The sequence below is a fragment of the Marmota monax genome, unplaced genomic scaffold (assembly GCF_021218885.2).
Source record: "Marmota monax isolate L192 unplaced genomic scaffold, Marmota_monax_Labrador192_F-V1.1 WCK01_AAM20220418_F8-fsc00210, whole genome shotgun sequence".
Classification (NCBI taxonomy): domain Eukaryota; kingdom Metazoa; phylum Chordata; class Mammalia; order Rodentia; family Sciuridae; genus Marmota; species Marmota monax.
Window position 1 is genome coordinate 245756 of NW_026695248.1, and position 27583 is coordinate 273338.

Consider the following 27583-nt stretch of genomic DNA (forward strand, 5'->3'; position numbering starts at 1 on the left):
AAGAAAGGCGGTCAGGCACCTCCAGTTTTGGGGGGTTCTTGATATATTAAAAAAGGGTGAAATTCCAAAACCGGGTTATAAAAATTGTGGTATTTCTAAATGGTTTCACTGAATGCATGAATGCTTTTGAAACAAGAAAACATAATATGGTATCGTGATGCTATTTAGGGTACCTCTGTGCCTGTGTAGAGAACCTTATTTGGAGATAATATTGAAAATCCAAACTTGGGCTTCTTCAGGAATGTTGCTCTCCCCATAATGATACGTCTACTCCCTGGACATGACTAAAGTCTTTTGCTGGTCAGTCAATGACCCCAGTCTCTGTGACCCTCAGTCACTTAAAGGCCACTTGGTGCATAAATAGATGCCTCAATGTAGTAAGAGCTGCCTTGTTGGGGAGGAAAAAGGGAATGATTTGATCAGATTAATCAGTTCCAGAGAAATGACTAAAGTCTTCTAACCAAATTATTAAAAAATCTATTCCTAAAATCTCATTACCTGCTATCTATTACAAAAGTGGACAAAAGATTAAAAGCCGGACTCATAAAAATGACATACCAAAGGGTGTTCAGGATTTACGAGTTAAACCGCAGGGAGACCACAGCTGTGTACACACTGGGGCTTCTGGGAAATGCTGAGGCTTGGGGTGAGAAAGGGATCAGACTGGGGAGTCAGAGCACCTGTGGTGGAGAATCTTCGTTAACTAATTCACCTATCTATCCCAAACGTGCTTACTACTCCATTTATCCTCGCATCCAACTGGATATTTACAGAGTGCCTGTACCAGGTCAGACACTAGGCCAAGTTTGGGGGTTTCAGAGAATGGGACAGGAGCTCAGGGAACTTATTCTGCTTGGGGTTAGAAACATAATCTACCATGGCAGCCCAGGATGTAAGTGACCCGGACAGAGGTGAGCACAGTATAGGCAGCTGACTTAGAATGGGCAGAAGAACAAAAGCCAGGACCCAAGCCCTAGTTTTCTTTTGCTCTGTCTTCAAAAAGAATGCCCTTGGAACTAGAAATAATAGAATATTGGTTAGAAGAAACTGAGGGCTAAGCTGTCAGAAGAAATCTGGGAGAAGCTCATATATATATTTACTCTAAATGAACTTGGATTTCTTTGAATGTTTTATGAAGTCTCAGTGGGAAAGAGGTTTTATTTATACTGTGTATTTCTAGAGGGAAAAACTAGGACCAAGAGGAAAAAATAAGAGGAAAGGAGATCATAGCTTAGTATATGAAGGGTTTTAGGTAAACATATCCTTGTTTTGTAAGTTATTTTTTTTTACCTTGCCAAAAAAAAAAAATAGAATATGCAAGAAAAGTATTAACATGAAAATAATTAAAATTACATTGACTCTCACAACTCAGTCATAAACATTATTGGAGAGTGGTATGTTTACTTGCTGTTCTGAAATGTACCACACTTTCAAGATTATGTGATACATGCAAATTTTATCTTGCTATTTTACTTAACGGTATGCATTTTCCACAAAAAGTAATTTCCGAGTTCTTAGTCCTAGCCAAGATGGAATAGCTGCATTACACTAAAGTCTCCCTCACAACCAAGCACAGCTAACAAGCACAGGTGACTCTGCACCATAGAGAGAAGGCAGATTGGTGGAGGACTTTCAGACTTGAGAAACAACATGGCAGCCAGTTCAGTGGGACCCCTTTTTGCCTCCTGTATCTGCTGAGTGAAGGGCTGGTAAAGCCTGCAAATTGGAGCCACCAGCAAGCAAAGCAAAGGGAACAGCAAAGAGTTAAGAAAACCCAATTCCCCCTGCACAAAGGCCCAGGCAAAGAGAGGACAAGACAACAGAATGTCTGTTCTACTCCAGCAAAACACCTTAGGAATGTTCTCACCTAAGGTTCCCGTCAGACCCAATGTGGATCTCCTCTCTTTCTCTTGCCAGCTCCAAGAAAGGAGGAGAGATTTATTGATTTACCCACCCAGTGGTGTTGACAGGACCAACCAGGGGACCCATCTTCCACCTACTGCCCAGCGGAAGCACAGCAGTATGCCAGTTATCCTGCTTTGGTGCCATCAGTGGGGAAAGCCAACGAGAAAACACCTGCCCCACCAGCCATCAAGGAAGGTGAAGGAGACAGTGTATGGCAGGGACAGTCAGCATCCATGTCCTTCCACCCTGGATCAGCCAGGCCTAGCAGGAAACTGAAGACATTGAAGTAGTGTGTCACTCCTGCATGCACAGGCACGTGAATCACTGCTTAGCCTTCGTCAGGATGGTGTCCTCAGGGCTCAGGAGGGAGGGGGACACCCACCCCCAGACTGGCCTGTTTTTCGCACTTAAAATGAAGAGCTATCTGCTAAAAGAAAAAAAATAAATAAATAAAGATGAAGTAGGATTCAGTCTTATGACATAATAACCCAAATTGTCCAGGATACAACTGAAACTCATTCATCATACCAGCAATCAAGAAAAATTATAAATTGAGTAAGAGAGATAATCCACAAAGGCCAACCCTGACTCAGCTCGGATGTTGAAATGATCCAACAAGGACTTTGGAGCAGCCATCACAAAAACCCTGAAACAAGTAATTACACACATGCTTGACGTGAAAAAGTTGACAGTCTCAGGAAAACAGATGATATTTAAAAAAGGACCAATGGAAGATTAAATTATAGAACGGAAAGTACAACAAGTCCCCCAAATCTGAATGTCATTTAAATGAGTCATTAAATGGACTCTTGTCTGAAAAAAAAAAAAAAAATATATATATATATATATATATATATATATATATATATATATATATATAAACTGAGGAATGAATCAACAAGATTGAAGATAGAAAGACAGAAATTACCCAATCTGAACAACACAGAGGAAATAAACTGAAAAGAAAATATTAGAGATTCAGGGAGACTAGAGTGAAAAAAAAACTTCTAACATTCTTATTATTGAATTCTAGAAGGAGAGAGCAAGAATGGAGATGCAAAAATACAGATAATGAAATAATCAGTATCAGCAAAAATACTGATAATGCTGATAAGTGATAATGACAGAAATTCTCCCAATTTTGACAAATAAAACAACAATGGAAACATAAACATTCAAGAAACTTAAAGAATCCCAAACAGAAAAAACCCAAGGAAATCCACACCAACATACACACAGGTGAACTTCTGAAGACTAAAGAGAAAAATCTGGAAACATCTAGAATGAAACAACACTTCTTTACTTTTATGAGAAAAGCAATGTGATTGACAGGAGAATTTCCATGAAGAACAAAGAAGGCCAAAAGAAAGGAGAATGATAGAAGTTCTGAAGAAAGAACCATGAATTCTACACGCGGCAAAATTATCCTTCAAAAACGAAGGGGTAATAAAGGCACTCGGCCAGAAAAATAAAGATCTAGCCCTGAAGAAAGGCGCAAGGGCTGGGCTCGGTGGTGCACGCCTGTTATCCCAGGGGCAGCTCCGGAGGCTGAGGCAGGAGGATTGCAATTTCAAAGGCAGCCTCAGCAAAAGTGAGGCACTGAGCAACTCAGTGAGACCCTGTCTCTAAATAACATACAAAATAGGGCTGGGGATATGGCTCAGTCGTTGAGTGTCCCTGAGTTCAATTCCCAGTACCCAAAAAAAGAATGGCTAAAGGACATTTTTTCAAGGAAAAGAAAGAAGAAGGCTTGGAACTGCAGGAAGGAAGGAAAAAAGATGAAATGGGTAAAAACCAAAAAACCAAAACAAACAAACAACAAAAAACTAAATGCTGTTTTGAGATAATTTAATTATAATAGACTATTTCATTCCTCTCTCTTTTTTTTTTTCTATTCTGGGGATGGAATCTGGGGCCTTGAACATGCTAGGTAAATGCTCTACCACTGAGCTACATCCCCAGCCCCTTTTCTATTTATTATTTTGAGACAGGGTCACACTAAGTTGCCAGAGGCTGTTCTTGAACTTGCCGTTCTCCCATCTTAGCCTACCAAGTAGCTGAGATTATAGACGTACCCCACCATGCCTGGCTTGTGAGTTTCTTAAATAATATTTAGTCAATGGAGCAAAAATCATAATGTATACACAGGGAATATAAAATAATTATATTTTTTAAGTGGGTAGGTGGAAATAAGTGTCCTATACTTTAAAGGGATAAAACACTATTAATAGATTGTGGTAAGTTAGATATCTGTGGATATGTGTAGGTGTATGTAGACAAATATTTTAGGTCCACAAATATCTGGATCCCATCCCCAGATCTATAAATGCTGAAGATGTCAATGTTCCATTCTCAGCGAATGATACAACTACTTGACAGAAAATCAGCAAAGAACATCTGAACAGCCCCACCATCCAGCAAGATCCAACTCGCATCTAAAGCACACTAGACTCGACAGCAACAAATCCCATATGCTTTTCAAATGTCTACGAAGCATTCACAGAGACAGACCATTCATATCCTGAGACAGAACATAAATCTCCAGACTTGGAGATACAAAATAGGTTCCTGGAAGATAATAGAACCAGGATTGGAATCAGTAACAGACAGCCAACAAGAAAACTCCTTAAGGTTGAATATAAAACAACAGAATTCTAAATTATCTGTGGGTTGAAGAGGAAGTCTCAAAATGCATGTCACTGAATGAAAACAAAATCCAGCAGATCGGTTTCCTTGTAGTGCAGCTGGAGCAGTGCCAAGACAAGAAAGGGCCAGATCAGAAATCATCGAAGCAAAGTCAGAGGAGATGGCAGAGTGGGGATCTGCAAAACCCTTCTCCTCCATAAAAGCCACGAGAAAGGGGCAGACGTGTCAGAATCATCATCTTTCAGAATTCTGGACATTACCCAAAGGCTTTTGGTGATTCAGGAGCATTTATTCAATAAAAAGGGCTAAATTATTATTTTCTTTCCTGGCTTTTTTTTTTTTTTTTTTTTTTTTGGTACTGGGGACTGAACCCAGAGGCACTTAACCACTGAGCCGCATCCCCAGCCCTTTTTTATTTTTTATTTTTTTTCTGTATTAGAGACAGGGTCTCACTGAGTTGCTTAGGACCTTGCTAAGTTGCTGAGGCTGGCTTTGAACTTGTGATCATCCTGCCTCAGCCTCCAGAACCTCTGGGATTCCAGGTGAGTGCCACTGAGCCTGGCTTTTTCTGGCATTTTTGACTTCCTTGTTTTCATCTCGCCCACCTCAACACTGTGGTAGTCTTGGAAACTAACTGCCCATAATCAATGTGAAAACCACCAGCCTGGCAGCCTCTGGAGGGTTCACCAGAGGGAGGAGGGATACAGCTCCTTCCAAGCCTCATTCCCAGAAACTGAACACGTGGCCTGGGGGTGGCTGCCTGCAAGGCTGTCTTCACAACACCTGGCTTGTCGCCAGCCCTGAGGTGAGGCGACCTGTCACGGTGGCAATGTGTGAGGAAGAAAACCCACTCACCTCTTCGCCAGGACAAGACAGAGGGAGGGCAAGATCCCACGGTCCCCTTTGAGGGCCCACCCCCACTGACAGGAGAGGCCCTTGAGAGGACACTCCAGATTCTTGTGAACTAGAGCCACCTATGATGGGATATTATTCAGCCAGCAGAGGTCATCGAGGATGGATTTAAGCTACAGTATTGGACTGTGTTTCCATGATGAAGATATCATCCTAAGGGAAATGAATTCAGCATGTAGCATGCAATTCTATTTACATGCAATGTCCAGAGTAGGCAGGTCCACAGAGTCAAAGGTAGGTTAGTTGTTGCAGGGGGCTGGAGGAAGGGTGGGTGGAGAGGCATTGCGAATGGGAGAGTTCTTTCCTTTTTCCTGAGGAAAAATGTTCTGGAATTAGATGGTGGTGGCTTGTGCTCACTGTGTAAATATACTCAAAACCAATGAACTGGGCACTTCACAAGCCTGAATCACAGTCGTAGGGTGTGTGAATTACATAAGAACAGCAGCCAGGAAATCGATGAAATCGAAAACTGAACATCAGTGAAAAAAAAGTTGATTTAAAAAAATCAAATCATGTTGATAATTCCCCAGCAAAGGATGGACAGAGATAGAAGATACAGATCATGATTATCAGAGAGGACACAGGGGATGCCACTCTGCATTCTGAAGTCATTGAGAGCATAGTAAGGGAATGCTAGGAGGGACTTAGTGCTTCCAAACTCAACGACTTGGAAGGAATGAGCTATTTCCTTGAAAAATGTGATTATCAAGATGTAATAGATAACCTGCAAAGTCCAACGACCATTGAAGATCTTGAATTCATGATTTTCTTTTTTAATTTTTTTTTTGTTTTTTTAGTGTAGGTGAACACAATACCTTTATTTTATTTATGTGGTGCTGAGAATCGAACCCAAGGCCTCACACATGTAAGGCAAGTGCTCTATTGCTGAGCCCTAGCCCCAGCCCCTTGAATTCATGATTTTAAATGCCTTCCAAAAAAAAAACTCTGAGTGCAGGTAGTTTCACAGGAGAATTCTATCAAACATTTAAAAGTATTAGAATCCATTTTAAGTAATGTCTTCCATTCAATAAAAGAGGAGATAACATTTTCCTTTTGGGGGTGGGTGGTTTCCGGGGGTTGAACCCAGGGGCACCTGACCACTGAACCACATCTCCATCCCCGTTTATTTATTTATTTTTTTATTTTGAGTCAGAGTCTTGCTAAGTTGCTGGGGCTAGCCTTGAGCTTGTGATACTCCTGTCCCAGCCTCCCAGTTTGCAGGATTAAAGGGGTATGCCACTGCACCCAGCTGAGGAGGGAACATTTTAAACTTATTTTACAAAATCAGTTTTACCTTAATATCAAAGACAAAGATATCACAGAAAGAAAGCTACAAACAGCATCTCTAAGAACTTAGAAGAATCCTTATAAAATGTTAGCAAATCAAGTCCAGCAATAAATAAAAGGAGTTATACAATGTGACCAAATGGGGTTTATTCCAGATATGCAAGTCTCATTCAGACTTCCAAAGTCAATAAATGCAATGCACCATGTAACAGGTTCAGATAGAAAAATTGTATGTTAAGGTCCATTAATGGAGAAAGGGCATTAGGCAAAATCCAATACCTATTCTTGCTAAAAGCTGCAATCCAGGAGTAAAAGAGAAATTCCTAACATTGAAAAAGAGCATCTACATGAAACCTACCACCAACATCATACTTTATTAAGAAAGCTCAAATTCTTTTATGTAGAATATATAAATCACTCTCAATAGGGAGGGTGCATGGTGGGCAGGAAAGATGGTGGAATGAGTTGGATGTCATTACCCTAGGTAAAGGTATGACTACACATATGGTGTGACGCTACATTGTATACAACCAGAGAAATGTCAAGTTGTGCTGCAGTTGTGTACAATGAATCAAAATGCATTCTGCTGTCATATATAATTTAATTAATTAATTAATTTTAAAAAAGAACTCTCAAAGCTCACCTGTGAAAACAAATAATCCAACAATTAGAATGTGGACAAAATTTCAATAGATAGACAAATTTCAATAAATAGACAAATGTCAGCCACAGAAAGAGGAAAACCATGTGAAAAGATGATCAGTATTATGGAATTGCAAATCAAACCGTGGTGATCTCCACCCACCTGTCAGAAAGGCTAAAATGAAAATGATGACGTCATCAAGTGCTGGTGAACACTTAACAGAAAACAAATCCATCATAATTGCTGGTGGCATGAGGAATGGCATGGCCTCCCTGGAAAACAGTTTGGCAGTTTCCTCGAGAACTAAACATGCAATTTCCATGCAACCCAGCAATTGCACTCCTGGGCATTTATTCTACAGAAATAAAAGCTATGTTTACACAGAAACTTGTGCATAGAAACTTTTTTCACAATAGCTTAAAACTGGAATCAACCCAGATGTCCTTTAACAAGTAACTAGTTAAACTAATTGTGATATAGTAATTCCCCCTTTCCCTCAGAGGATACGTTTGAGATTCCCAGGGGATGCCTGAAAGCATAATGGTACCAAACCCTATATATCTGACAGCAGAGACAGCTACCAAGTAATCAATGGGTGGATAGTGCATACAGAGTGGATCCACTAGATAGAGGGATGTTTCATGTCTCAGGCAGGACAGATTACACAGAGGGTGTGAGATTTCATCATGCTACTCAGAATGGCATGCAATTTAAAACTTATGAATAGTTTGTTTTTGGATTTTTCCATTTAATATTCTGGACCATGGTTGACCATAGGTAATGGAAACTGTGGAAAGTGAAGCCAGGGATGTATATCCCTATCTCGGAATACTATGCATCAATAAAAAGGAATGAACTATTGATATACACCAACTTGAATGGACCTCAAAGGCACTACGTAGAGTGAAAAATAAAAAACAATCTGGAAAAGTTACACACTATACAATTCTGTTTATACAGCTTTCCTGGAGTGACTAAATTATAGCTGTGAAGAACAGATTGGTGGTTGCCAGGGTGGAAAAGGAAGTGAGGAAATGGAGGAGAGATCTTCATGGAGATGTTTTGATTGTGGTGATAGTTACATGAATGCCCACCAACGCTAACATCTTGCATAACTAGCACATTAGCAAAACTAGAAAATCGACACTGGCACAATCCACAGAGATTATTCAGATTGCACAGGATTTGCATTCATTTATGTGTATAAGTCTGTTGTCTGTGTGCATGTGGTTCTACTAGGTGAAGTTGAAAAATAACTTGGAAAAACAGTGATTTTTTTTTATATGAGGAATTTAACCTAGGGGAATTTTATCACTGAGTTATATCCCCAACTTTTTTTTTTTTTAATTTTGAGACAGGGTCTCACAGTTGGTTATGGTCTTGTTAAGTTGCTAACACTGGGCTCGAACTTGTGATCCTCCTGCCTCGTCCTCCTGAGTTGCTGGAATTACAGGTGTGCACCACCGCCAAGGAAAAAATGTAATTTCAATAGCTGTATTTACCAAATTTTATATCTGGTGCATTTAAATGGCTAGAGTCATCACTAGCAATAAATAATTTCACATGTACACATCTTTGTGTACAAACCTTGCCCATGTTTTGACTTCTATCTTAATTTTGAATTCCTAGTAGTGGAATTTCATGGTCCTAGGAAAAGTGTTTTAACAGTTAAGCTCCTTGAACTGGGACAGGCTGCCAGGGAACAGCAGATCATTGTCACTGGTGAAGCTCAGGTTCTGGTAGCGTGATGCAGTCAGGATTTTAGAGGAGGTGCCCGAGCTGGTTGAACCAGGTGGCCTTTGAGGGCCACGTCCATCTTTGAGCTCCGACATGGACTTTTCTACAGGCTTCTCTGCTCTGTGAGATAAAACCAAATCCATCTTCCTCTCCTCAAACCTGCTCCTCCTCTTTTGGATGACATCGCTACCTCATTGCTCACTGAGAGTCACTTCCTGTTCATTTGTCCAGTTCTGAGTGCCAGTTGTCACCAAGTCCTTGGAGCTCTAGCCCCCGGGCCTCCCACTGTCTTGCTCTTCTCCCTTCTGCTGCCCCCTGCCCCTCCTGCTGGCCCCCTGGCCTTTTAGCCACGTGCATCTCTGCTCAATTACCAGTCAAGCTGTAACCAATCAACTTATCTCTCTCAGTTCTGTTTTTCATCAATGCCGCCTGATCTCACTGTTGGGGGAGTTCTCAGAACCTCTCCTAGCGGATTCAAGAATTATTTTACTTCACTTGGTTCTTTTTTTGTATAATTGCTGAATTAAAGTATTCAATTTAGTTGGTCTAAGGAATTTTCCATTTAACACTGGTCTCCTAGGGCTGCTGTAACCAAGTACTGCAAACAAGGTGGCTTAGAACAACTGAACTCTTTTGTCCTACAGTACTGAAGGCTGAAAGTCACAAATCAAAGTCTGGCCAAGGCCATGCTGTCTCTGGAACCCAGGGTAAGGACTGTTCCTTGTTTTTCCTAGGTTCTTATGGTTTATTGGCAGACTGGAGTGTTCCTTTACAATCCTCCATCTTTACGTCCCTCTTCCTTCTGTGTGTGTCTAACTCTGTGTCCAAATCGCCTTATTATTATTATTATTGTTGTTATTATTATTATTAATTTTGTGTGTTGGGGATGGAATCCAGGGCCTCGTGCATGCTGGGCAAGTGCGGTACCACTGAGCTACATCCCAGTCCTCCCCCTTTTAAAAGAACACAGGCCACGTAAGATTAGGGACCACCTTAATGAGCTCATTTTAACTTGATCACATCTGCCAAGACCCTGTTTCCAAGGAAGATCACAGTCTGACGATAGGATTTCAGCACATTTTTTGAGGGGTGGTGGTGGCAGGGAGCAGAGTCAAAATTCAGCCTGGGATGCGCTCCAGGTCACAGGGCTTGGTGCTCTGCCTCCTGTGGGAGGGCTCCAGGGTGCTGTCTTCTTCACATGGTCTCTATTTTTAGACAATTGTTGAGCAGGCAGTACCCAGGAAAGACCTGCCCAGGAACCTGTTGTGGTGATTTCAAGTGCTCTAGGTCCCCAATGTTACGGGAGGCAGGGACTCCTTCATCCTCTATCTGCATAAATGCCTCTGTGGGCTCAACAGGGGGGCACTCCACCTGGGAGCCCCCCAGGCTCATTGCACTATTGTGTTCATTCTGACACTCCTCCTCAACTCCTCTTAGGATGAAATAAGGTATAAAAATAAATTAATTGGATGGCAATTCCCAGCCATGGTTTTGTGGCTTAATGAAGTAGCAGCACAGGGGCAGGCTGTGAGTTCCAGGGACTCAGCGTTACCATGGCAACGGCAGGGCACCACCTCCCCCACGTGGCCCTTCCCCAGCCTCCATTAGGAATGCCAGCTCAGCCTGATGCCTCTGTCCTCCGGAGAAGCCATCTCTGAGCCACAGACAGGGCCGTGGCCCTCTGAGATGCTGACACAATCCTAGCGCCCTTGGTCACTGAGCTCGCCTGTGGTGGCATTTCAGGTGTCTGTTTAGTCCCGTCTCTCTAGGATGTGAGCTCTGGAAGGGTGAGGACCCTACGGCCTTCATCACAACTCCCACCACCTCTAATTCAGAACTCCGCCCATAGTGATCAGCAGAAGGGAAGAACCTTCGGGGAGCTACCACAGAGAGTGGAGGACCCGCAGTTATGAGCTCCAGGGGCGTCTCCAGAGCTGCCATTGTGTGTGGCCACGCGTGCCCACTTACATTTAAAAGTTCAAGTTCAAAGTAAGAATTGAATTAAAATTAAATTTTAATTAGAATTAATTAAAAAATTTAAATTGAATTAAAATTTAAAATGCACTTTCTCAATTTCACTAGCCATACTGCAAGTGCTAGATAGGCATGTATGGCCAGCGACCATTATATTGAACAATGTCGACTTAGAACATCCCACCATCGCAGAAAGTTCTACTGGAGAATTCTGCTCTAAGAGGACCCCATAACCAGCAGCCCTGGGATGCTCTTTGGTTAACTTCAGTCCTATGTCAGTGAAGCTATGCAAACTAGATTGATTCCTGGAGGGAAAAAGTAAAATGTGAATAGTTTCTGACTATCAGGATTGTGAATTAATAACCACTTACCAGAGAAAAGAAGTTGTGGCCTAAGACATTCCTCACCAATCCATGGCCAAACCCAGACTTTTCTTTTTTTTTTTTTAAATATCTTTCTTAGTTGTAGGTAGACACAATACCTTTATTTTATTTATTTATTGAACCCAGGGCCTTGTGCATGCGAGGCAAGCACTCTACCAGCTGAGCTCTATCCCCAGCCCCAAGCCCTGACTTTTCTAATTCTTCTCCTCTGCATGTGGAGTTCCTCTGCCTGGAATATTGTGCTGTGAGAATACACATCATTTACCTAGTTTTTTAGGGTAAGGCCGTGTGCCTTCACATGGAGGAATTCATTCTCCCCTCTCCCTCCCCTCAGCGTGAGTATGTGTGTGCATGCACACACGTGCACATGGGTGTAGAGAATAGGTCTTCTCATGCTTACTGCAGCCTAATTCTTATTAGACAGTGACATCAGAATTGGTAAGTGGAAAATGTTTTGTGATTAGCACAGAAGGCAGTAATCAAGTAGAAGCAAAACTGCTCTGAAAACCTCTTAGATCTGCCACGAAGCATGCATACTTTGTCTCATTAATGCAAACTCACAGATATTCTTAGGGACATCTACGTGTAACTACTCTGGGTTAGAAGAGTAATTCTAGGAGGATGCTCTTTAGCAGGCATGCAGGTCTTGAAACCACTTGTCATGTGTGATAACCACAATCCCTGATATGGAAGGGACATTCTAGATTGTTCCTGATGGCCAGTAACTGTTTCACTTGTTGTTCTCAAACTGTGGGTCCCTGGGGGCCAGCAGTGTCAGTGTTGCTGGGGAGCTTGTTAAAAATGCATATTCCCGGGCCCCACCCAGACTTACGCAATTAGAAACTGGCCATTCAGCTGTGTTTTCCCCTAGGTGATTCTGATGCATTATAAATTTGAGAACTGGTTTTAATATTTAGCCTCTATAGTTTAATATAGATGGACAGATTTGTTTGCCGATATGAAGATGACAGTCTCTGTGACAGAACCCACATTTTTGCTGGATTGAGTCGAAGTCCTAAAAGACTATTTCTTTGCATAGGAATCTTTTTTTTTTTTGGGGGGGGTGGTACTGAGAATTGAACTTTGCCTCTGAGTCACACCCCCAGGCCCTTTTTACTAAGTTGCTGAGGCTGACCTTGAACTTGTGCCTCAGCCTCCCAAGTTACTGGGATTACAGGTGTGCACCACCCTTGCAGAGGACTCTTTGAGGAGCTTGAGAGAAGACTGGCTGCTTACCCGCTGCCTTTCCCAGGTGATGTTTGCAATGAACAGAGTCAGGCCATTCCTTGGACATTGGTCTCATCTCAGAAGTAGGAGATGGGGAATGAGGCTTTGTGGTCTCCTCAGAACCCGAGGACATTAAAATTGAGCAAGGCAGTCTCATCCTCATAGCAGAGGGTTCTGCAGGCAGGAAGGGGCCCACAGAAGGCACAGGCTCCCTTGTCAGCACTAGTTGCTCTACGGGCTTCCCCGGCAGCAGAGCAATTACGGTTTCCTTTATTGTAGAGTCTTCGTTTAGATCTTGTCACTTTTAAGAGACAAGCCTTTTGAAAAGAGGTGAATTCTTCCTAAAATTTTACTCTGAAGAGGGATTAGTGCCACTTTCCAGACTAAAGATAGTATTGTATGTGTGAGTTCTTTTATCCTTTATTTTTCCCCAAGCAGCTGTGATAAGCATGGCCGGAGTACTCCATGCTCTCTTGCTTCACCAGCAGAACACAAACGTAGCTCCTCTGGGTCTTTTCTCATTCAGTCCTGCTTTTTTTTTTTTTTTTTGTACTGGGCATTGAACCCAGAGGTGCTTTACCACTGAGCCGCATCCCAACCCTTTTTATTTTTTATTTTGAGACAGGGTCTCACTATGTTGCTTACATCCTCGCTAAGTTGCTGAGGCTGGCCTCGAACTTGCGATCCTCCTGCCTCAGCCCTCCTGAGCGACTGGGATTACATTTTGCCTTTTTTATTTGTCAAGACTTTGGATTTGACCAGTCAAGGGAAACTCCATCCACAAACCTGTACATGTTCCATTGTTCCAAGAAGGGATTCTTGCTTTTTCTCTCCGGGTGTGGCATTTACTTTGAGGAACTAGGCTTTCCTGGCTTTGATGACATTTCCAACTGTGCACATCCTCTCCCGTTACCTTCCCACGGGCTGACCTGACCTTCACGGTGTCCAAGCCCTTCCTCATCTGTTTTGGTTTGGGGTTACAAATGTCTCTTCAGTTCTTTGAAGATAGAATTTTGTTCCTGTTTCTTAGTCTCTTTCTTACATTTGGGTGATTTCTCAGAGAAAAGGGAAATTGCCCCCTTCAGACCACAGTTCAAAACCAGAAGGCTTACCCTCAGAGAGTCTTTTGCATACAATATTATTTTTAGTTTCAATTCTGCATCACATGTAATCTTTCAAGAGTCATTTTAAATCATGATGAGGGAACTAAATCAAAGTTTAAATTCAACCTTTTCTGGTGCTACCAATGCAAATAACTCCATTGAAGTAACACTCCAGCCCTCCGATTCTGTCGCTCATGGCTAAACACGCATATTACCTGCAGTGAGAGACAACCACATCGGGGTACACGTCCCTGCCTGGCAACGGATAAGCATCCTTTGACATAAATTTATAATGCCTCCCCGGAGCAGAAAGGTAAGCATGGGAAAAAATGGAGTATGGCATTTTGCCCTGCTATTGGTTCCAATGTGGTCTGTGCCCACCAAACTCATGTTCAGGCTTGGTCCCCAGGGTGCTGATGTTGAGAGGTAGTGCCTTTAAGAAGATGAATGCTTTTTTTTCCCAGGAGTGAGTGAGGTCTACTGGAGCACCTTCTTGCTCTCTTGGGACTGGCTACAGTGAATTTGGCTTCCTCTGCCTGCTCTTTCACTTCCTTTTTTTTGCCATGTGACCTCCCTCACGTATTGCTCCATTTCCACGCATGCTGCTCACCACTCTTGTCGGAATTCCCACCAGGTGAGGCCACCCACCATGTTGTAATGTAGCTCACACTTTCAGAGGCTCAAAGTCCAAGATCATCTCATCCCGCCTGCTGAGCCTCTAAAATGGTGAGCTAGGTAAACCTCTTTATTTCATAAAAGTGCCTGGCCTAAGGTATTTTGTTAGAGCAACACAAAATAAGACAGTTCTTCTATGGGTTCTGAAATTTCAGCCTTTGCGAGAGTTGATGCTGTTTAGCAGAAGGACCTCCCTGGCCTGTTCCGCTACCCAGTCTTCAAGCCAAACCAGAAGAATCAAACAGCCAATCGTCCAACTGTGGGGGACCATAGCATCCTGTGGCATGTGACACTCTGTTTTTTGTTTAATTGAATGCCAATTCTTTTAATTTGGACATGAAGCCTTCCCCCAGTGTTCTGGCACGCCCATGGCCTTCCCACTGTCTAGAGAACATTGCTGAAATGCAAAGCCCTCCACCCCAAGAAGCCAAAACTCATTGGAAGGAACTGACCAGTCGAATTCCTTTCCTTGTGTGATTTGGTGGCATCCTCTCCATCCTCCCTTGCTCCCTGGGACTGGTGGGAGCTGTTTGGCAGGTATCCCATAGCTGTGCCAGGGCTCATTCTCTCTCTACCTGGAACTCTTTTCTTCCCTGAGAAGAAATCCTGTTTACCTTCCCAAGCCCCACACAGCCTTTCCTGATTCCTTCTTATATGAACTTGCTTTCTACCTTAGGGTCCTAGAAAAATTCATTCTAAATTAGAAGTGAAATTAATAACTTAGTAATATCAAGAATAACTCATTCTGAATAACGAGAACGGATACTTTCCCAAACTCATTGTTAAGAAAAATATTTTCAGCCAGGAGCTTCCGACCCGTGGAGGAAACTTGTTTCCTAATTTGGAAGACTCCTTCTTGGATTAGAAACCACTTTCTCACTTTGGAGAAACCACCAGCACAAGTTTGTTTTGTGTTGCAGGAGGGGTCGAGGGCGAATTTCAAAAACATTCTGCAGAGCAAAAGAAGCCAGACACAAACGAGTCTATTTATATGAGATCCTGGAAGAGTCAAAACGAATCTATAGTGACAAAAAGCAGATTGGCGGTGGCCCGGGGCCAGGGTTGGGGAGACGACTGGCTGCAGAGGCTGGGGGACCTTTTGGGGGGAATGGAAATGTTCTCTGTCATGGTTGTGACGGTGGTTACACCGATGTCTATTTTTGTCAAAACACAGCAGATGTAATTTATATGTAAATTACGCTTCAGTAAAATCGATCTAAAAGTGCAATCTGGGGCCAGGATCTGAATGGACAGGAATTCTCAAATAAATGAGAAAATGTGTATATATATATATATATATATATATATATATATATATACATGTACAAATTTTGTGTTTCTTTTTTTTTTCTTTAAAGATCTTTATTGAGATCTAACTTATGTACCATAAAATGCACCTATTTGGGGTGGGGGGTGTAGCTCAGTGGTAGATGGTGTGATCAGCGCGATCATGGCCCTGGGTTCAAGCTCAGCATCAAAACTTTGGAGCAGGGAGGCCCTGGGGACACGGCTCAGTAGTAGAACATGGGCCCAGCATGAAGAAGAAGTCTTGGGTTCAATCCCAATGCCACAACAACTTTTTTTTCCCCACCTGTTTTAAATATATAATTCAGTAACTTAGTAAATGGACAGTTGTGTGGCCACGGTCTCGATCCATCTATAGACTGTTTCCCTCACCCCAATAAAATCTCTCATGCCCTTCATCATGCTGATGATGTCAGAGCGCTCAGGAGCCAATCACTCCCCCAAAAGGTGAAGGCAGTCAGTCCCCAGGGGCTGAGTGTGTTGTTTTGCCGGCGACTCCCCAGCCTCTGGGGAGTGTGTGTGTGTGTGGCCTCACACACTGTCCCCAGGCCCCAGCACAGGAGACTTCCCATCCTTGCTTGCTTTCTGCAGATGTGATCTCAGGTGTGTCCTCTGGGTACCTCTGTGCACCTGGAGGGGCAGAAGGGCGCCTGGGTTTGTCCTTTGGGCACACCTGCTGCTCTCTGGTCCTGAGCTCCACCAGTCCCAGGGCGGCCGAGGCTCCTACCCCCGGCTGCCCTGCCCTGTCCCACCTGCTTCCCTTGATGTTGCCCAGGGTGCTGCTGGACAGGGCTCAGGCCTCTGCTCTTGCCAGCTGTCCAGGAGCAGGCCCAGGAGGAGCCTGTCCTGCCAGTCAGCTGTGCTGGGAGCGGTGACGAGAACAGAGGCTGGGGAGCAGCACAGCAAGAGACAGCAACACGGGGTCTTGGTGGGCCTGGGGCAAAGCCAGCCCCACTCTGGGCAGGAATCATGTCTCACCTGAAAAGACGGACAGGTGCCCAGAAATAGGAGGTAAACTGCCATCCTAGCCACCAGAAGTCAGGGGACACCCTGACCAGGAGGTGGAGCACTGCCTGGGCCTGCCCTCCCTGCTCAAGGCCTGGGCTCACAGCCTGACTTTGGACACAGCTCCCCAGGGTTGGATTTATGGCATTTAGGAAAGAGCAGAGTAACCTCACTGACTTACACCCCGAATGTCACAGTCTCAACTCCTCTGCAGGCAGCTCTGGCTCTCAGGGGAGTTGGTAACTGGTCTGCCCAGTTCTGAGCTGCAGATTGACCACGGGACTGCAGTGGGTTGGAGAGAGTGTGACCGTCTGAGTGTCCCTGGAGTGTTGCTTTCCTTATTAAAAGCAGGGCTTTAAAGCTTTACAGTGGTGGGGGTTATGGTTTGATCTGGAATGTCCCCGAAGACTCATGTGTTGAAGGCTTTGTCCCCAGTGTAGTTCAGAGGTGGGGCTTTGGCAAAGCTATTGGATCACCAGGGCTCTGACCTCATCAGTGGATTAATCCACTGATGGATTCAGTGCGGAATGGACTACTGGGAGGAGGTGGGGACGAGGAGGTGGGGCCTACTGGAAAGCAATGAGTCTTGGGCATACCCTTGGGGACTACAGCTTGGTCCCACCCCTTCCTTCTAGCACCCCCTCCCCGCCTGATGTTCCCCCTCCGCCTGGAAACAATGGAGCTGGCCAACCAGAGACTGAAACCTCGAAATCCGTGAGCCAAAACACATCTTTTCTTCCCTAAGTTGATTTTCTCAGGTATCTTGTCACAGTGACAGAAAGTTAACCCATGGGGCCATGTCGAACCAGCCAAGTTGCTAATGGGCTCCTTGGCTCATGAACTTTGCTTTTATAGAGACTATTTATTGGAGCAGGGCAAGAATAAAATGTGGATCTTTTTGTTTACAAAAGAGAAAGAAAGGCCCCAGCAGGGTGGAGACAGTAGAGGCTGCTGGGTGGGGGTGGGGAGTGGGAACTGAGCTAGATGGCCTGCAGGCAGCCAGAGGTGGGCCTCTGTGAGCTGAGAGGCCAAGCCCTTGGCACATGCTCAGTTGTGCCCCTAGACTCCACTCATACAGCATATATATATATATATATATATATATATATATATATATATTTTTTTTTTTTTTTTTTAAAACAAATAATTAAGAATTTCAAGGGGATTACCACGGAGCACTAAATCCAAGCACCAGCCCACCCTTGCCCATGGCCTTGAGTGGCTGGCTGGTGGCAGGCTTAGGCAGCAGGCCTTGATTGCCATTTCATCATTTCTGCCCAACCTCCCACAGGCAGGATTTGCACCCAGATGTGCCAGGAGTCCCCGAGGTGAGCAGCAAGTATTCAGCTCTGGACAGAAGCCAGCTGATGGCGGGCTTCCTACTTGCTGGCGAAACTCACTTCATCTTTATGAGTCTAATTCTCCTCGTCTATGGAATGGATGTGGAAATAGCTGCTTTTCAGAGATGTGGTGAAGGTCAAATGAAGTAGGAAGAAAACACACAATCATCCTTCAGTATCTTGGGGAGTGGTCCCCGGGCCACATGGACACCCATATCTGAGCTTGCTCAACCCCTTTATATAAAACGGTGTAGTGTTTGCTTACACTGCCCCCCCCCCCACCGCCCCGATTCTAACAAATCTCTAGATGACTTATCGTAACTAATACAACGTCAGTGCTATGTAAAGAGTGTGTATTGTTGGAGGCCATAATGATAAGAAAACAAACTCTGGACATGTTCAGATACCACACCATACCTGCAGATGTCAATTTTTTCTTTTTCTTTGGCAGTGCTGGGCTGGACCCAGGATCTCGTGTATGCTAGTAAGGCCTCCATCACCGAGCCCCAGAGCACTGGTTTTCTTTTCTGAATATTTATGAACCACTGTTGGGGTGAAGATGGGGAGGGGGAACTTGGGGATACAAATGGCCAATTTTAGGGCTGGGGATGTGGCTCAAGCGGTAGCGCGCTCGCCTGGCATGCATGCGGCCCAGGTTCGATCCTCAGCACCACATACAAACAAAGATGTTGTGTCTGCCGAAAAATAAATAAATAAATATTAAAATTCTAAAAAGAAAAAAAAAACGAATGGCCAATTTTATATTTAAGCTCAGGGCTTTGTTATTTTGGGGTCTCTGGCGTCAAGCTTAGCGCCTAAATTTGAGAGAGGAAATTCTCTGCAGCCGTGCTTCCTGAGCCATTTCTGCCATCAGTGATGGCCTCTGCAATATTTTGACTCAATGATGTTTATCTTCCTGCTCTCTCCCTCCTTTTCTTTCTTTTTATCTTTTTTTGGTACCAGGGATTGAACCCAGGGGCACTTACCCACGAAGCCACATCCCCAGACCTTTTTAATATTTTATTTAGAGACAGGGTGTCACTGAGTTGCTTAGGCCTTTGCTAATTTGCTGAGGTGGGCCTTGAACTCACGATCCTCCTGCCTCAGCCCCCCCCCCCCCCAGCCTCTGGGATCACAGGTGTGCACCACTGCACGCAGCCTCTCCCTCCTTTTCTATAAAACCTTTTCTCCTCATGGCTCATGCCTCTGATGCACTCCCTAGGCAGTGGCCTATGGCTTCGGTTCTTCCAATTCTCCTTCTTAAAACTACCTGTTCAGGGTTCCCTTGGTTTAAGACTCTGTATTGTCTTCAAAGGAAGCAAATTGAGTTACTGTCCCACTGTTGTAGTCTATGCTAATATTTACATTAGAGTCAATAACTTTATGGCCTTAACCCAAGGAATAAGGCAGTTAGGAATTTCAGAACCCTTAGAACTGGGGAGGGGGTGTTTGTGACTAGCCGAGGAAACCGTAACAGATCAGGATAGCTAATCTGCCTTTGTCCCACAGAACATCTGGAAGGTGATGGTCGGCACCAATCGGCTGGTCTCCTGGGTTGCTTTTAGGCCAGAAGAAAAATTTCCAGGCCCCAGAGCTGAATGTGACCCTCTGGCTTTCCTTATCTGGATAGCATTAATTGATTTGAAAAAAAAAATCGAATGGTCCATGCTTGTAAGTGGGGTGAGCCCTCTCTAGTTGGCTGGAGGCCTCCCCTTCCCTTTTACCTGTGGTCTCCCTCTTGGGTGTGGTCATTAGTCTGCACCCTCCTTTTAGAGGTGAGAAGTTGGTTTGGTTAAGAGAAAAGCCGAGGCCAGAGGGCCTGGCCCCAGCAGGTCTCTGCTCCTGTCCCTCCCTCAGAGCTTCTGTTAAGTTTTGCACCTGGCCTAGGTGCACCTTCACCCCCAGCAGCTGGCCCCTGGCGATCAGCAGGCTCAGGGTGGCAGCTTCCTAGGGCTGTGATTACAAAGTTCCCAAACCTGGTGGCTGGAAACACTAGGAATACGTCCTCTTAAAGTCAAGGAGGCTGAAGGTCTGACATCAAGGTGCTGGTGAGATCCTTCTGTTGTAGGCTCTGAGGGAGGGTCCCGTCCCCGCTTCCCTCCCAGCTTCTGGGGTGCCGGCAAGCCCTGGCGCTGGCTCGGCCGTGCTCCCCTCCAGCTTCTGCCTGGGTCTCCACAGGGCGTTCTCCTGTGCGCCCTGTGCACCTGTACCCATCGGCTGCCGTTCCTCTCCTTTGGAAAGACTCGGTTGTTTTATCAGGGCCCACACTGCGCAACACGACCTCATCTCAATGCTTTCCATCAGCAAAGGCCCTGTTTGGAAACATTCCTTTTTGTTAATCATGATTTAATTTGTTGTTTTTAGATATACGTGGCAGTAGAGTGTATTTTGACATATTATACATTCACAGAGTGTGACCCATTCCCATTAGGATCCCATTCCTGTACTTGTCCATGATGTGGAGTTACCCTGGTTGTGTATTAGGCCGTAAAGAGGTGTCCCAGCCCCCCAACCCTGGGGATGTCAGAGAAGGCCTGGTGGGGAGCCAGGATGCTCCTAGTGACAACAAGGCCACCTCCCACCGTGTCGATGGAGCCAAACTCCTGTCCTGTCCTTCCTAGTCAAGGAGGTATTGCCTACGGGGAGCCAGGACTTCCCCCTGCACCTTGTAGTGATGAGGAGACCACACCCTTTGAGTGTCAAAGGAGGCCATCAGGGGACCTAGGCTTCTACCATCACCAGGCAATAATGAAATAATGATCTCACGACCTCACTTCTTCTGCTAGACAGTGTCAAAAGAAAGCAACTAAAACAACATTTAAATAAGATCCAGTCTCATAGGGCACTGTCTAAGGTGTACAGGATTTAATAAAAATATCACTCATTATTTCAAGAGCCAGACAGATCTCAAATAAATCAATGCCAACACATTAATTGATAGGAGAGGCAATTTGGGTTATCTCACAAATATTTGAAAGCAGCTATAATAAAAAGGCTTTGGTGAACAATTACGGACATGCTCGAAACAAATGAAAATCTGAAAATTCTCCGAAGTAAAAGCTATCCAGCACCAAATGAGAATTTTAGAATTGAAAAGGGTAACAATCAAAAAATGCAATAGACAGGCCTGATAGCAAAATAGTTGACACAGAGGAAAGACTGGGTGAACTTGAACATGAAACAACTATAACTTATCCAAGCTGAAGAGTAGGAGGAAAATAGACTTCAAAACCTACTATTTATTATTTTATAACAAAGGGTCTAATATTAATCTCCTCAGAGGCTCAGAAGCAGCACTGAAAGAAAGTAGGTCTAAAAAAATTACTGGAAGATACAATAATTGAAATACTCCCTGAATTTGGCAAGAAACACAAACCTACAGATTGAAGAAGCCAAGTGAAACCCAAATGGAATGAATGTAAAGAAATCCACACTGAGACACATTACATCAGATGTCTGAAAACTAAAGAGAAGAAGAAGAAAAAAATATCTGGAAAGCGGCAGAAAGAAGCAACACCTTATATATAGGAGAAAGTCAGAAACCAGGGAGGCCAAATGTTTGTTTTTTTTTTTATTGGTTGTTCAAAACATTACAAAGCTCATGACATAAATGTTTTGAGTGCTGACAGAAAAGGATCATCAACCCAGAATCTTGTGTCCAGTCAAAACAACCTTTAAAAATGAAAAAGAAAGCAAGGAATCCTCAGATGAAGAGAAACCAAAGAATCTGTCACCAGCAGATGTATCCTCAAATAATGGCTAAAAGAAGTTCTCTAAACACAGAGGGAATGATAAAAGAAAAAAAAGATAAAAACCTTGAAAAACAAGAAGAAACAACAAAGTCAGCCAAAACACGATCTGCTCTCTTTTTCCTCTTGATTTTCTTTATTTATGTTTGTGATGGAAGCAAAAATTGTCACATTTTCTGGTGTGCTTCTAAATGTATGTGGAGGAAATAGACAAGGCAATTATATTACTGTCACCTTCAATATTTAATATACTAAATTTGAAAGCTATACAAAGGTGTATACTGAAATAAAAGTATGGAGAAATCAAAGCATAATTCTAAAACTGTTCAAGTAACCCAAAGGGAGTCAGGAAAAAGAAAACAGAGAAAATTAAAACAGAAAAGAAATAGAAAACAAAACAAAACAAAAAAAGGACTTAAGCCCTAGTACATTCCATGCGAACACTGGTCACAAGGAACCTGGTTCACTTGCTAGGGCTGCTGCAACAAGATACCACGTGAGGCGGTTTGAGCAACAGGAATTTATTGTCTTACAGTTCTGGAGGCCAGAAGTCCAAGATTAGGGTACCATCAGGGCCATGCTCCCTTTGAAAATGCTAGAGAAGGATCTGTCCAGTACTCTCTTCTTAGCTTCTGGCAGGTCCTTAGCCTAGGGCGGCACAACTCCTAACTTCACAGGGTATTCTTCCTGTGCATTGTGTCTGTCTCCAAATTTCCCTTTTATATAATGGCATTGAGTTGTACTGGATTGTGGATATCATGTTAAGTCATTACATCTGCAACAGCCCTATTTCCAAATTAGGCCAAATTCTGAGATACTAGGGATTAGGACTTCTACATTATATTTGGATTATACAATTCAACCCATTCCACAGGAGAAACTACATTAATGTCAGGGAAGAGCAAGGAAAATTATCAGAGGTAAAGAGGAGATTTGCATAATAATAAAGGGGTGAATTATTCAAGAAGACATAATAATCCTTAATGTGTATGTACCTACCAACAGAACATCAAAATACACAACACAAAAAACTGGTAGAACTGCAAGGAGACCCAGACAAACCCACTGTTACATTTGGGGACTTCAATACTCCTCTATGAGACACGGCACCCCTAGCATGTGCACCAATCAGAGTGTAAAACACAAGAAGCAAAACTGGTAGGATTGAAAGGAGAAACAGATAGACCCAGCAGGCAGACAATCAGTAAGGACATAGGGAAACTAAAAAGCATCACCCATCAACCAGATCTAATTGATATTTATAAGCCCTTCCACCCAACAACAACAGAATACACCTTATTGTCAAGCTCAGTTGGAAGTTTCACCAAGACAGATCTCATTTTGGGACATAAAAATGCATCTTAACAAACATGAAAGAGCAGAGACATAAAATATGGCCTCAAACCACAATGGAATTAAATTAAAAATCAGTAACAGAAAAGTAACTGGAAAAAAAATCATAAAAATTTAACAACATATTTCTAAAAAACAAAAGGTTATTTAGGTTAAGGAAAACATCTCATGGGAAATTAAAAATTATCCTGAATTAAATGAAAATTAAAATACAATTCACCAAAATTTGTGAGATGCAGGAATTTATAGCATCAAAGGCATAATTAGAAACAAAGAGTAATCCTCATGACTTGGGAGGCTGAGGCAGGAGGATCACAAGTTTGAGGCCAGTGTGGGCAACTTAGCAAGACCTTATCTCAAAATGAAAAATAAAAAGGACTGGGGATGTAGCTCAGTGGTAGAGTGCCCCTGGGTTTAGTTCCCAGTAATGGAGACAGACAAGAGAGACAGAGACAGAGGAAGCAAGGATAAGAAGAGCAAATTAAACCCAAATTCATCAGATGAAAGGAAATAACAAAAGTTTGGGAAGAAATTAATAGAGAAAATCAATGAAACCAAAAATTAGTACTTTGAAAAGATCAATAAAATGGATAAACCTCTACCGAGACTAACCATGAAAACAAGAGATAAAACACAAATTACTGACTTCAGAAACTTAAAAGGGGTGATCATTACTGATCTTGATGACATTAAAAAACAATAAAGCACCAGATGTAATAGTAAAAGACACACATCTGTAATCCCAGCGACTCAGGAGGCTGAGCAGGAGGATCAGAAGTCTGAAGGCAGCTTGCACAATTGTGTAGTGAGATCTTATCTTAAAATAAAAAATAAAGAAAGAGCTGCTGGTGTAGCTCATTGGTAGAGCACTTCTGGGTTAAATCTGCAATACTCCCCTCCCAAGGATAATAAAGGAGTATTAATGAACAATTCTATGCCTAAAATTTTGATAACTTAGATAGAATGGACCTGGAAAACACTACCAAAATCTACCAAAAATCTCAAAAGAAGAAATAGATAATCAGATCAGGCCTGTATCTATTAAGAAAATTGAACAAATAATTTATAAATGTACATACCAGAAATCACGAGATTCAGAAGTGTTCCCTGGTGAATTCTATTGAACATTTAAGAAGGAATAATATCAATTCTCTATCATCTCTTGATTGAGGAAATAAAGTGGGAGGAAATACTCCCTAACTCTTTCTATGAGGCTGGCATACTACTAAATATCTAATACTAAAATCAGACAAAGACATTACAAGAAAAGAAAACTTCAGATCAATATCAATAGATGAAAATATCCTGAACAAAATAATAGCAAATCAAATATACAGTGTATGAAAAGAAGCATACACAATGACCAAGTGGGATTTATTACAGGTATGTAATGCTACTTCAACATTTAAAAATCAGTTGGTGCAATCCATCATATCAACAAACTAAGAAAAATCATATGATCATATCTATTGATTCAGAGAAAGAATTTGACAAAGTCCAATACTCATTCATAATCAGACTGTCAGCAAACTAGGAATCGAAGAGAACTTCCTCAACATGATAAAGAACATCTACAAAATATCCAGAACTAACATTATACTTCATGGTGAAAAACTAGATGCTTTCCTTCTAAAATCAGGAACAAGGTAATGAAGTTCATTTTTACCACTTCTATTCAACAGCACACTGGAAGTTTTAGCCACTGCAATAAGATGAGAAAATTAAATAAAAGGCATATGGATTGGGAAGAATAAAATAAAACTATCACTGTTCACAGGTGACATGATTGTGCAGAAAATCCTAAAGGATCAACAATGATAGCAATGGAGCCTGTAACTAATAAGCAATTTCATCAAGATTCTAGAATACATAATTAACATGCAAAAATCAATCTGTTTTCCTCTATCCTGGCAATGAACAGTGGGAATTTGAAATTAAAATACAATACCATTAGCATAAAAGGAGCAAGAGGATGAGGAGAGATGATAAAGTATTGTCAGTGATTTGAATTTTAGACATTCTGATTGATGTAAAGGAGTATCTTGTGGTTTTTATTTTAAATTTCCCTGTGATATGTGATAGTGATCATCTTTTCATATGTTTATTTGCCATTTTTTGGTGAGATATCTTTTCAGATTTTTCTGCCCAATGTAACAAATGTACTACATTAAAACAATATATTAATAATAAGAGATATTGTGGTGGGAAGATGGTAAATGGGAGCTCTGTAATTTCTGATAAGGTTGTCTGAAAACTTAAATAAGAACTATTAATTAGGGGCTGAGGTTGTGGCTCAGTGGTAGAGCACTTGTCTTGCATGTGTGAGGCCCTGGGGTCAATCCTCAGCACCATGTTAAACAAAACAAAACAATCAAATAAATAAATGTATTTTTTTTTAAAAAAGAACTGTTAATTTAAAAAAGGCACATCTAAACCCTAACATAGCAATTATTGCATTAAATGTAAATGGTTTAAATATACACATTAAAAGTTAGGGACTGGAATATGGATTAAAAAAGGTGATCCAAGTGTATGTTCTCTATAGAAACTCACTTCAAATTTAACAAAATGGCCAGGTTAAAAGTAATAATATGTAAAAAGATATGTAAAGACTAATCAATGGAAAGAAGGAATGGTTATAATATCGTTAGATAAAATGAACTTTAGAACAATGAAAAGTACCAGGGGCAGAGAGTGATATCATATAATTATAAAAAATATTTCACTAAGAAGTCATAATCATCCTAATATGTATATACCAAACAGCAGAGCTGTGAAGTAGGAGAAGCAAGACTGATAAGACCAAAAGGACAAATAGACAAATCCATAATCACAATTAGAAAGTTCAAATCTTCTGTTAACAATTAATAGAGTAATAATGAAAAATCAGTTAAAAAATTAGAAGCATTCAACAGCCTCATTAACCAAGAGGACCTAATTGATATTTATGGAAAATTCCCTATGACAACAGGGAAATACATATTCTTTTCAAATATCCATTAGTACATATACAAAAGTAGACTCTTGGCTGGAAAACAAATCTCAACAACCTTAAAGGAACTGAGATGATAGAGTATGTTCTTCAATCACAGTGAAACCAAGCCAGAAATTAGTAATAAAATAATAGGAAAAAATTCAAACTCTTGAAAACCAAAGACACTTCCAAACAATCCACAGGTAAAAGAGGAGCTCTTAAGGAAAAAAAAAAATTAAATACATTGAATTGAATGAAAATGAAAATACAATTCATAATTTTGTGGGATATGGATAAAGTAGCACTGAGAGGAAGATTCATAGCATTGAGTCAAATATTAGAAAAGACAACATGTTTCAAATTAATCATCTAAACATCCATCTTAAGAATCTACAAAAAGAAACGTAAAATAAACCTGAAGCAATTAGAAGGAGGGAAATGAAACAGATCAAGCAGAAATAAATAAAATTGAAAACAGATCAATAACACAAAACTGGTTCTTTGCAAAGATCAATAAAAATTACAGACCTGTGTCAAAACTAACAAAGGAAAACAAAAGAAACAGAGATAATGCAGAAACCACCAATAAGAGAAATGAAGCAGAGTGTATCACTACAGCTCCTGCACATATTAAAAGGATAAGAGAATACCACAAACAACTCTATTCCAATTAATTTTAACCTTAGGTGAAATGGGCCTATTCTTCAAAAAACACAAACTACCGCAACTTATCCATTACGAAAAAAGATAATTTGAGCTGGGCACAGTGGTGCTCCCTGTAATCCCAGCAGCTCCAGAGGCTTAGGCAGGAGGATTGCTAGTTCAAAGCCAGCCTCAGTAAAAGTGAGGCACTAAGCAATTCAGTGAGACTCTGTCTCTAAATAAAATACAAAATAGGGCTGGGGATGTGGCTTAAAGGTCCAGTGTCCCTCAGTTCAATCCCTGGTACCCGCCCCCCACCACTACCAAAACAAATGAATGCAGGCTTAGGAAGAAGGAGCAAAGGAGGGCATCAATTGTAAACAGAACACTCTTCCAAAGTAAAGGCCAAATGAGGCCATGAATTGAAGGAAATTTCACAATAGCTCAAAAGGAGAAAGGAATGGGAGGACTGAGTCACACTTGGCAGAGGCGTTTTTTTTGCTTTTTGTTTTTGTTTTTGGTACCAGGGAATTGAACCCAGGTCGCTTAACCACTGAGCCACACACCCCATCCCTTTTTATATTTTATTCAAAGACAGGGTCTCACTGAGTTGCTTAGGGCCTCCCTAAGTTGCTGAGGCTGGCTTTGAACTCCCAATCCTCCTGCCTTAGCCTCCGGAGCCTCTGGGATTACAGGCGGGCACCACTGCATCCAGCTTCTGTA

General features: G+C 42.1%; 1 protein-coding gene across 1 annotated transcript in view; it reads left to right on the forward strand.

Moving 5' to 3' along the window:
- Positions 1-9603: 9603 nt before the first annotated feature.
- Vwa3b (von Willebrand factor A domain containing 3B) overlaps positions 9604-27583 on the forward strand; it is a 256834-nt gene continuing 238854 nt past the window's right edge. Inside the window, exon 1 of the mRNA XM_058578290.1 lies at positions 9604-9837. The gene's annotated coding sequence lies outside the window, so the exon portion shown is untranslated. The remainder of the gene's footprint in view (positions 9838-27583) is intronic.